Source organism: Prionailurus bengalensis, chromosome A1, assembly GCF_016509475.1.
Source record: "Prionailurus bengalensis isolate Pbe53 chromosome A1, Fcat_Pben_1.1_paternal_pri, whole genome shotgun sequence".
NCBI lineage: Eukaryota > Metazoa > Chordata > Mammalia > Carnivora > Felidae > Prionailurus > Prionailurus bengalensis.
Genome location: NC_057343.1, coordinates 232,666,366 through 232,678,792, shown reverse-complemented (window position 1 = coordinate 232,678,792; position 12,427 = coordinate 232,666,366). Strand labels below are relative to the sequence as shown.

The 12,427-nt window shown below is 41.7% G+C and overlaps 1 protein-coding gene across 2 annotated transcripts in view; it reads left to right on the top strand.

The window, feature by feature from the left end:
• Positions 1–12,427, top strand: part of MARCHF6 (membrane associated ring-CH-type finger 6) — a 77,102-nt gene that overhangs the window by 6,762 nt on the left and 57,913 nt on the right. The window lies entirely within an intron of this gene.

Below are 12,427 nucleotides of genomic sequence, written 5' to 3'. Positions count from 1 at the left end.
CTGATGCGGGGCTCGAACTTGTGAACTCCGAGATCATGACCTGAGCCGAAGTCGGACGCTTAATCGACTGAGCCATCCAGGTGCCCCATGAGAGAGAGAGAATCTCAAGCAGAGGCTCAATCCCATGACCTGGAATCGTGACCTGAGCGAAATCAAGAGTTGAACGCTTAACTGACTGAACCACCCAGGTGCCCCTCCTTTTACACTTTTAAATACTGAGGACCCATAGGGCTTTTGTTTATTTAGTTTTTATTTATTTTTTAATTTTTTTATTAGCGTTTATTTATTTATTTTTTTTAATTTTTTTTTTCAACCTTTATTTATTTTTGGGACAGAGAGAGACAGAGCATGAACGGGGGAGGGGCAGAGAGAGAGGGAGACACAGAATCGGAAGCGGGCTCCAGGCTCTGAGCCGTCAGCCCAGAGCCCGACGCGGGGCTCGAACTCACGGACCGCAAGATCGTGACCTGAGCTGAAGTCGGACGCTCGACCAACTGAGCCACCCAGGTGCCCCAGGACTTTTGTTTATGTAGGGGTTATCTTTTTACTCTGTTAGAAATGAAAACAGAACTTTAAATACAATGCATGTTAACAAAAATAACTTTATGATAAATGTATTTTCCAAGACAAAAACCTCAGTGAGAAGAGTATCATTGTTTGAATTTTTTGCCAATCTCTTTTATGCCTGGATTCTTACAAGACAATTGGATTCACATCTCTGCCTCTGTAGTTCCTCTTGCCATATGTTTTGGTTAAAGTGTATGAAGAAAATTTGGCTTCACGCAGGTAATTTGAAAAGGGAGGTATATTTTCAGGTAATTTTTGATATCCTTTGATACTATGCCGAAAGTTGACAAGTAGTAGTTTCTTGAAGCAGTATTACATCTGAAAACATATATATCACCTTTTAAAAATTAAATCAACTTAAATTAAAATCCATTGGTCTGATGGCTCAGGATAGCCCAGGAATAGACTCATACGTATATGGACAATTGATTTTTGACTAATCCAGATACAAAAGCAGGGGTGCCTGGTGGCTCCATCTGTTGAGCGTCTGGCTCAGGTCATGGTCTCAGGGTCATGGGATCGAGCCCTGTGTTGGGCTCTGTGCTGAGCGTGGAGCCTGCTTGGGATTCTCTCTCTCCCTCTTCCCCTCTGCCCTGCTTAAACTTCCTTACTCTCTCTTTCTCTCTCCCCCTCCCCCCCCCCAAAAAAAAAGGAAAAGAAAAAAGATACAAAAGCATTTCGGTGGAGAAAGTATAGTTTTTCAACAAATGGTGCTGGAATAATTGACTGTCCAAAGGCAGAAAATGAAGTTTGAGGCATTCCTTGGACCATGTACCAAAATTAGCCCAAAGGGATGTTAGATCTAAATGAAAAACCTAACTGTGAAAGTTTTAGAAGAACATAGGAGAAAATCTTTGTGATCTTGGGTTAGTCTGCTAAGATTTCTTAGGTACAACACTAAAAGCGTGATCCCTAAAAGAAGAAATTGTTAACTTGGATGGCATCAAAATTCATCACTATGTAGAGAATGAGGACATGCCACAGAAAATGTTTGCAAAACATACATCTGATAAAAGGACTTACTGGAGTATATAAGAAACTCTCAAAACTCAATTAAGAAGAAAACAAATGACCCAATTAAAAAAAATTTTTTTAATGTTTATTTTTGAGAGCTACTGAGTGTGAATGGGGGAGGGGAGAGAGAGAGGGAGACACAGAATCAGAAGGCTGCAGACTCAGCTGTCAGCACAGAGCCTGATGAGGGGCTCGAACTTATGAACTTCGAGATCTTGACCTGAGCCAAAGTCAGACACTTAGCCAATTGAGCCATCCAGGCGCCCCACAAATGACCCAGTTTAAGAGATGGCCCAAAGATTTTGGAAACTTCACCAGAGGATATATGCACATGGCTAGTAAGCATATAAAAAGATGCAGAGCATCACTGGTCGTTAGGTACATGCAAATCAAGATGACAGTGAAAGAATTCACACCCACAGCAATGAGTGTAATCAAAAGGGACTGATAATCAGTGTTGTTGGGATTGTGGAGAAATTGGAGCTTCCATTCATTTCTGGTGAGAATGTATGTAGTGTGGCTAATTAACCTCAAAAAGTTAAACTGAGCTGCCAATTCCATTCCTAGGTATATACCCAAGAGGATTAAAAATGTCACAATCCGTTGTCTATTATCTGATGAATGGATAAGTAAAATGTGGTAGATCTATAAAATGGAATATTTGGAAATACAAAGGAATGAAATACTGGTATGTATTACAACTTGGCTGAACCTCATAAACATTATGCTAGGTGAAAGAGGCTAGTCCTGAAACACCACATTTCATATGATTCAAATTGTGTGAAATATCCCCAATAGGCAAATCTATATAAAGACAAAGAATGAGGAGTGACTGTTAATATATTGTTACAAGGTTTCTTTTTGGGATGATGAAGTTGTTAAAAAACTAGATTGTGGTAATGGTTGCATAACTCTGTACATAAATTGAATACTTTAAGTTGTTGAGCTTTATAATTTGTGTATTTCAATAAAGCTGTTAACAAAAGAAGACTACGATGAGATATCTCTATTGTGTACCTGTTAGAAAGGATGAAATTGTAAAGGACGACCATACCAAATGTTGGTGAGAATGTGGAACAACCGGTGCTTTCGTGTACTGCTGGTGGGAATGTAAAATGGTACGGCCACTTTGAAAATCAGTGTAGCGGTTTCTTAGAAAGTTAAACATGCACTTAACACATGATCCAGCCATAGCACTCCTAGGGGTTTACTAGGAGAAATGAATGCCTACAAACTCGTATGTGCACGTACATAGCAGTTTTATTTGTAAAATCCCAAAACTTGCACTAGCCCAAATGCCCATCAACAGACGAATGGATAAACAAATTGTGACACATCCATACAGTGGAATACTAGTCTGTGCTAAAAAGAAATGAACTTTTGATACACGTAACAACATAGATGAATCTCAAAATAGGATGAGTGAAAGAAGAAGCCAGGGTATGTGCCACTTACATAAAACTCTAGAGAATGCAAGTTAATCCGAAGTACTGGAATGCAGATAGGTACTTGCTTAGGAATGGGGCGGAGAGGAGAGTGGGACAGTGAGATTATCAAGGAACTTGAGTTAATTTTGGTGGTGATGGATACCTTATTTCAGTTATGGTGACCGTTTTATCATTGTCAAGTGTACCAAGTGATATTTAAGCGCATTTTATTGAATGTCACTTATTCCTCAATAAAGCTATTTTTAAAAATCTATTGGGTTATTTTTTTACTCATGCATGGTTTTGTAGCATGATGTATTGATCTTTTGGTAGATAGTCGCTGAGTTCTGCATATCTTCCAAATGGTAGTAGAAAAGCTTCCATTCACTAACGTCACCACCTAGCTCGTCTTGAAAAGCCTTTTAGGTATTAGAGAGGCTGTTATGCTCGTTGTGATGGATACAAGTTTTCTAAAATCATAATTTTTGTCTGAAAGTTTGATTTTTATTATTGGCAGTAAATATCGTTAGTTGTTTTCCTTCACTCCTGGGCTGACTTGATTCTTTTGTGATAAAATGTCTGCCGAATACTTAGACCTGAATAACTGTTTTTGTTTTCTCAGGTTTTTTTACCCATGGTAAACATGATGTTTCAAAAAACAACATGATGTTCCATGGAAGGAAAAAACAGCTAGTCCAGCTGGCAAGTCCAAAGAATTGTACAAGTGCTGTTTCTTGTGGTAGCCATTGCTGTCAAGCTCAAGTCCAGGATGATGAGCCCACACTCCCTGTATTTTCCAATTCTAAACCTTCCACTTGGTTTTTTAAATCTTCTTTTTCTTTTTTTTTTTTTTCTGTTTGTTTGTTTGTTTGTTTGTTGCAGTCTTGGTCTAGTGAGGAGACAGAAAACACACAGTAATTTAGCCAGAGGAAGTTGAAAGAATTATTAAGCTACAGTAAGAGCGTAGCTATAAAGGTGTAAAGCATACTGTAAAGGGTACTTTGGACAAGAGGGAGTCTATCCAAGTAGGGACACATTCTGAATTGGTGGGGCCCCCCTCACGTCTGTGGTTCAGACATTGGAGAAATGTGGAGTTGTTCAGAGCTGGTCTGCAGTTTCTGGGCAAGCAGGAAGCAACCCTCCAGGGTGCAGGCAAGCCAGAGTTGATGGATGGGCATGCAGAGGAAGTTGGATACCATTGTTAGGTACAAGGCCTGGAGTGTATTGGGTTCTTCTTACCAGTAGGATTGTGAAAAGGTAGACATTATAACAGACCTACTGACAGTGCAGCAGGAGCCGGAAAACCACTTCCTCCTTCTTGCCTTGTCCCTCCAGCACCCTGTACTGACATGTTTGTGTAAAGAAAGGCTTAAGGATTCAGTCTCTTACCACTGGACGGATACTGAAGAACGAATCTGGAGCTGAGAGGGAATGCGTTGATACCTGGCCCACCCCTCCCAAAGCCATTGGAGCCACTGCCTGTGCTGCTGGCAGAATCACCACCGGGATCTGTAACTACTGCAGGAGTCGACAGCACCTGCAGGTAGCTGCCACTGCTGCTTTTAGAGCCAGTAGTAGGAAATGGCTTTACCTTTTCCGGCAAAGGTGCTTCTTGTTGACCGAACGCAACTCAAGCCTAGTCAGCAAAGAAGCCAAAAAAAATGTGGTTTTCAGGCTTCCAAGAGCAACAGTACAGGTGAATGTTCATTTTGTAGTAAGTAATCTGGAGAGAGAAAATAACTAAACCTTGGGGTATATGTAGAATTAGGATTTTGAATCCTGTGTTTGCAAGGCCTAATTATGTACATTTTTTTATAGGCAAACTTTTCCAGGTAGAGAGTGGCAGTGAAGCACTAGAAACTTTGGGGAAGGAAGGCAAGAAAATCACCAGTGTTCTCATCTAACCAATTATAATGGCTATGTTGGGTTGTTGTTTTGGTTTTTTTTGGTTGTTTTTTTTTTTTTTTTTTTTTTTTTTGTATTTTCTCTTTTAGGCTATTCTGATATTTTTACCTAGTAGGAAGTACAATGTGTATTTTATTTCAGTTTTTATTCCTGTTTTGTTTACTTAACATTTTGCATTTTTCTATATTCCATGTAGTGAATGTACCACAATTTAATATGCCCATTCCCCTGGTTTTGGGTATGTAGGTTATTCACTGACATTTTGAATAATATTTTTCAATCCTATATTAATAATTTGCCTACTGTGATCATAGCTACTAGTTGTAAAATTTTATTGGTAATCAGATATTAAAAATCCTTTGTTACTTCAGCCAAATGACTCAAGGCCAACACTAACAATCATAATTCATGTTAATGGTATATACCCTTAATATGATGTGATGAAAATGGCACTTTGCCTATGTGATTTTCTTCCCTCAGACCTATAGCCCCATATTCTAATCATGAGCAAAACATGAGACATTCTGAAAAAGACATCCTACAACATACCTACCCAATACTCCCTAAAACAACCGAAGTCATCAGAAACAAGGAAAGCCTAAGAAACTGCTAGAGCCAAGAGAAACTCTTAGCCAAGCTAAGGAGACATGGCAGCTAAATAAACGTCAGGTGGATTTTGGAACAAAAAAAAAAAGGACATTTGGTGCAGAGAAAGGAAATCTGAATGAACTGTTGATTTTAGTTTATGATAATGTGTGAATATTAGTTCATTAGATTCAAACAAAAGTACCATCCTAATGTAAGGTGTTAAAAACATGATACTAGGTGCTGTGCGTATGAGAACACTGCGCTGTCTTCTCAGATTTTCTGTAAATGTAAACTTGTTCTGGAAAATAAAGTCTTTTAATAATTTACCAACCCTTTGCTTTTTGAGTTATCATTAGTTGATTACCTGAAGGATTGTGCAAACATTTTAAAATCGTATGTGGAAAAACATTCAAGGTAGATGATGGCCTAAAAATAATGACATCTACCCAAAGCTCTTCTTTTTTCTGTAGTAGGTGCTTAGGATACATTTGGTGAACTGGATTATTGGCTAGAAAAATTGATGGGATGGGCCAAACCAATACGGGTGTTGACTTCCACAGCTGACTCCAACTTGGTAACCTACTCTTCTTACTGGTTATTCTTTTCTCCCTCCCTCCCTCTCATTTCCTGGGCCATCTCCATATTCAGTTACTAAGGATTTGAAGTTTTTCAGTAAAAAAACCAAAAAAACCCGCATATATTTATTGAGCTAGGCTCTGTGCTATTAAAGGGTATGCTGGGGCTCCTGGGTGGCGCAGTTGGTTAAGCGTCCGACTTCAGCCAGGTCACGATCTCGCGGTCCGGGAGTTCGAGCCCCGCGTCAGGCTCTGGGCTGACGGCTCAGAGCCTGGAGCCTGTTTCCGATTCTGTGTCTCCCTCTCTCTCTGCCCCTTCCCCGTTCATGCTCTGTCTCTCTCCCAAAAATAAATAAACGTTGAAAAAAAAATTAAAAAAAAATAAAGGGTATGCTTTTGTGAAGATATTAGGTATTCAAATAAAGCCACAAAAGTTCCCACACGATTAAACAGAAGAAATTTACTTTTGAAAAGCGGGAAGAGCCTGGGGAGAGGGAAGGGGGGACAAAAAGGCAGGAAGAGTTTCTCTTCACTGTTTCTAAGCAGGTTTGCATTCCTAACAAGTAAAATGCGATGTTTTTACTTTGGCCTGACAAGGTTTGTAGTTTTGCTGCATGTAAATCCGGTGGGAGCCTTGTTCTACCACAGAACTTTATTATTTCAGTTTTACTAAAAGGCCTCAGGCTGTGCCTTATGCAGACTTTATTGTCTTACAACCTTGGCCATATTATTCCGTTGAGGCGTTGGGTGGTGTGATTGATTTTAGTATACAAAACAGGTTAGTCTTTCTTTGACTTTCTGTGTTGGTGGTAGTTGTGTTTTAGTTGCTCCCCCCTGCCCCCGAAGCTGCTAAGACCCTTTCTGAAACAGGATAGGCTAATAATTTATGTCTTAGGCACAACTCAGAAGTCACGGCAGCTTAAAGCGACATAGGTTTCTTTCTCCCTGAGCATCATGTCTGGTACAGGCTGGGGAGAGATGCCCCTGGTACCTGCGGTCATGTGGAAACCTAGATTGCTGGAAGCTCCATGTTAGTGTGCTTCCACAGTCATTAAGGCAGGAAAATGCAGTGTGGTGAGTTGTGTTCGTTAGCTCTCAGAGTTTTCTACCCGGAAGTGGTACACATCACTCTAGCTTGTATTTCATTTCTAATTTCAGAGTGGCAGGGAGGGCAGTCCTATTATTTATCCAGAAAGTGGAATGCCAGAAATATTTAATGTCCAGTGCTGATGATTTCCACAGTCCCTAATGGCATTAGTTCCTGTCTGGCTGGATGAAATTAATGTGCATGTTGGGATACGTTTCAGTATGCAACTTCATCAGACTACATTTGAGTGAGGGAACAGTAACTTTTTTTCATGTCATTACCCTTTCCCATTTGTTCTTCAATTAAAGTATTTAAACGATACTTTAATTTACCTTACTATTTAATGTTCATGGGGTTTTTTGTTTTTGTTTGTGGTTTTTTTTTTTGTTTTTTTTTTTTTGGTCTGGGTCAGTGTGTAGTTTTTTAATTCCAGTGTAGTTAACATACAGTGTTATATTAGTTTCAGGTATACAATATAATGATTCAACGGTTCCTATATTAGTGCTCATCATGATAAGTGTACTGTTAATCCCCTTCACCTAATACCCATCCTCCCACCTACCTCCCCTCTGGTAGCCACCTGTTTATTCTCTGTAGTGAAGAGGCTGTCTTTGGTTTCTCTCTCTTTTTTTCTTTATTCATTTGTTTTGTTTCTTAAATTCCACATGTGAGTTAAATCATATGGTATGTGTTTTTCTCTGACTTTTTTCACTTAGCTATAATCTCTCTGGATCCATTCATATGTTGCAAATGGCAAGATTTCATTCTTTTTTATGGCTGAATAACAATCATTGTATGTGTATATAACATGTCTCTCTCTTTTTTTTTTAATGTTTATTTATTTTTGAGGGGGAGAGAGAGAGAGAGAGGGAGGGAAGGAGGGAGGGAGGGAATCCCAAGCAGGCTCCGCTGTCATTGCAGAGCCCCACGCAGGGCCCGAACCCACAAACCATGAGATTATGACCTGAGCCAAAATTAAGAGTCAGTTGCCCGACAGGCTGAGCCACTCAGGCGCCCCTACAGCACATCTTTATCCATTTATCAATGGCAGTGTCCATGAGTTTTTGACAAATGCAGACAGTCATGTAGCTAGCACATTCAAGGTATGGAATAGTTCAGCCACTTCTCAAAATACCCCTGTTCCCTTTTTGGGCAGTCCCATCCCCAGAGACCCTGGCAACCACTGATGTGTTTCTGTCTCTAGTTTTACCTTTTCTAGAATGTCATAAATGGAATGATATTGTATGGAGCTTTTTTCAGTCTGGCTTCTTTTGCTTAACATACAATTAATTTGAGATTTATTTACATTGTTGTACGTATCATTATTTCATTCCTTTTTATTGCTTAATAGTATTCTGTTGTAGAAAAGAATATCAGATGTACCACAGTTTATCTGTTCTCCAATTGTGGAATGCTTGGATTGGTTGTTTCCAGTTAGGGGAAATTATGAATGAAGCCATTGTACAAATTCATGTGGGTCTTTATGCAAACATAAATTTTCATTTTATTAAGTACCTACGAATGGGATTGCTGGGTCGTATGGTAAAAATGTTTTATTTTTTTTCCTTTTTGTCATTTTAGTCGGTATGTAGTATCTTACTGTGATTTAAATTTTTTTGTAGTAAAATATGCATAACAAAATTTACCATTCTAATCATTTTTAAGTGTACAGTTCACTGGAATTAAATATAGTCACATTTAATTGTTGTGCAGCTGTCACCATCTTACTGTGATTTTAACTGCATTTTCCTAATGACTTCATTCTTATGTATCCTTCCAGAAAAAAATGTTTAGCTCTGTATACCTATGCCTCGTTTCAGATTTTTTTACTGGAACACGGATTGACAGGGAAGAAACTTCCATTCCTTCCTAGTCCACACACAGACTGGATAAGGAAATTTAATTGAGGATATAGAGTGAGAGCAGGTGCAGCCTTTCTGTTGGCAGCTTTTCCCAGCTTCCAGTTCCCTAATAAGGTGTGGCTATGCCCATGACACAGTCTAATCAGGGATTGGGGACTGCTAAACTGCCAAATGTTGGCCTTACAAGTATTTTATAGCTAGGGCTTATCACCATTCTAGTTTATACCAACAATCTTCACCTTTCCATTTAGGGTAATATTTATACATGAGGTGCTTTTGAACGAAACTTAGTCACATCTTCATGATGTGGGAAAACAAAGGGTTAGTTAGTACTGCAGAAGAGATTTGTAATATTTTTTAGACCAAGTTCCATATTAAAGTCATTTAGAATAAATGGTTTTTAAATTAGAATTGGGTTGTTGGTGCACAGAAATAGGCTTTTAGGAATGTTGAGACATATTTTTTAAATGTTACTCTGCTTTCTTCCCCTGATGAAGATACAGCCAGTGAAAGTTTTATCACATTTTATTTTCCATTTTTTTAAGTTTTTCTTTTGAGAGAAAGTGAACTGGGAAGGGGCAGAGAGGGAAAGAGAGAATCTCAAGCAGGCTGCACGCTGTCAACGCAGAGCTACAGCTCCTTTTCAGGAGCCCCACCCAATCTGGCCAATACACGGTCCTCCCTATAGCTTCCTCATGCCACATGGGGGCTGCGCCGTCCTTGTGGGGCTGGTCCCCGTTGCAGGATGAGCCCAGTGGCATCAACTGTTGGCACACACATGAGTATCCCTTCCCCGTTGTCCCTGCATCCTGTTGGCAGCAGTGTGCCCACAAAGGCACTCCTTACTCAGTCACCTTGTTTCTGGAGGGTGACATAACTACCCTTATTTGTGTGGCTGCAGCAGTATTGCTGCTGCTTTCCTTTACACTGTGTCCTGATGGCATTACACTCTGTGCCACACTTTTGCTGCTGTGCCCTACTTCTGCAACTGCCTGAGAGCTGCCTGCAGAGACAGGGTGAGGTGGGACTGCTTTGCCTCGGGTCTGCGTTGGCTCACCCACATTTGCACCCAAACCACCCTGCCTGATTAATCCCTCAGTAGCACATGCCTATCTCTAAAGTCGATCTACGGGCATCCTAGCACTTGTGGCCTGGTGTGGTCATGTGCCATATGGCTTTGAGTGCTTATTCTGCTCATACCTGGATAATTCTGATAATCGTGGAACTAATCGATGCCCATAGGCACCAGCACCTCTGGTGATTCTAGATGACCCAGATTGGTCGCCTGTCAACTACTTTAGGTAGAAGTCCCAGTGCCTTTAGTGGCGACCATCACGACCAGGAATCCAGACTTGGTACCATAAATGTAGCTTGATGGTCAAATACCCCAACCAAGAAAGACCACAGATGCACAGATGACCTGCTTGCGACCAGGGAGAGCAGTGATGAAAAACAACACTGGTCTCTTTTGAGGTCCTGTAGTTGGAATGAGTCCATTTTAAATCCTTTGAGGAGGATCCGTCGCAGGGCAAGTCTGGTGCTGGCAGCTGCAGTAATCCCAGCTTCAGTGCAGATACCGAATTCGGTGTACTTAAAATGTTCGTGTGATATTGGATCTCCTGCTTCCCTGTGGGTCTACCACAGCGTCCTTGCAGGCCTCTAGTGAGCTCCTGGCTCTTAGCCTAGTTTCCCTAGGCTGAAGTGTATGTTTGGAGAAAATTAGAGTACTCAAAGCAGACTTGAGCTGTCAGGATACGGCCCCGGGAATCATGGAATTCTAGTGTGGTTCTATTTTGTTTGTGTCAGAACTTTGCAGAGGCTGATTGGGCAGAATTGTTGGGACGTTCATATTGTCGCAAGAGCCCAAAGTCTTAGAATGGTGCAAGACGGACCAGAGTGAAAACTTTTGCCAAAGATGTTTTCGTTAATCAAGGATGAAGGTGAAAGTGGGAGGTTTGAAGAGGCTTTGGATCCGACTACCCAGTGCAGTTCTGGCTGTAAACAGATGCACATCGCCAGCATTGTTCTCATGACCCCACAGGCTGCTTCCAGGAAACCAAAGTCCTTTGAGTGGTGGTAGCTGGAGGGTGTGGTTCCGAAGCTGAAGCTGAAAGGCACAACCCTGGAGTGTGTGCTTGATTTGACTGAACCTGGACAACCCCTCCGGGCTCCTGTGCAGACAGAATCGGCACGGCAAAAGCTCTTCCACGGGTGGTGGTATATGCCCTTTCTGTGTTGGCAGTGATTTGTCTGGCTTATTGATAACCAGGGGTATTAGCGTGCTGAACAGTTAGCCAGCCTGAGTCCTCAGAATCTCTCGTATTTGGTAGGTGGCATTCAGCCACTCGAGATTGAGCAACACGGTGCTTTTTTTTTTTTTTTTTTTTTAATTTTTTTTAATGTTTATTTATTTTTGAGACAGAGACAGACAGAGCATGAACGGGGGAGGGTCAGAGAGAGGGAGACACAGAATCTGAAACAGGCTCCAGGTTCTGAGCTGTCAGCACAGAGCCCGACGCGGGGCTCGAACTCACGGACCGCGAGATCATGACCTGAGCCGGAGTCGGCCGCTTAACCGACTGAGCCACCCAGGCGCCCCAACACGGTGCTTTTTAATGTTGGGGACCAACTACCACACTGCTTAGCTCATGTGCAGCCTAGTCCCACGGGTGCTGGGGACTGGTTAAATGCATTAATAACGGGCTTGGATTGTAGTTACTCCCCATTCACGAGAAATTCCCTGTGAGAAAGTAGGTCGAAAGTTTGCCTAAGTCCCTGCCCCTAGTACACACTGCCTGTCGCCTTTCAGATCGACCACTTGGGGTGGGCACTTGGCCCTGAAGATCTCAGAGAAGATGGTCTAAATAAAAGTTGCGGCCAAATTTCCATAGGTGGTCTTGCAGAGGGAGCGTTATGGAGCCGGGAAGATTGCTCGCGTGAGGCGCTTCCTCTGCACCCCAGGGGCCGCCCCAGGCAAGAAGACGGACAGATGTGCTCTGAGCCATGTGGGGCCAGGTGAAGGTCTGCCGACCAGGTAGTCCAGGGCTCTGGCGGCTTTTGCTTAAGGTGACCTCTAGCTTGCCTCTCTCTGGCCTGGCACCTTTGTGGTTTTGGGGTGCCCCCTTACCCTGATCGTGTGTGTGTGCGTGTCCTTAGACCTCTGATGGTGTGACGTGAAGCTAAAGGGGTGTCTCCTATGCTGCCCGCTGTTGTTACTGTGTCAAGTCCTTGGATATGTTTTTTGTGGAGTTTAAACTGTTAGGACCGGACTTAGGACTTTAAACTGTTGGGATTGGAGTTTAAAACTCTTAGGACACCAGTGGTGACCTGATTTTGCGTATTTCTATTTAACGTTTGTTAGTTACAGAAGAGTGCAGTTTTAGGAGAATAGTTCTTATCAAA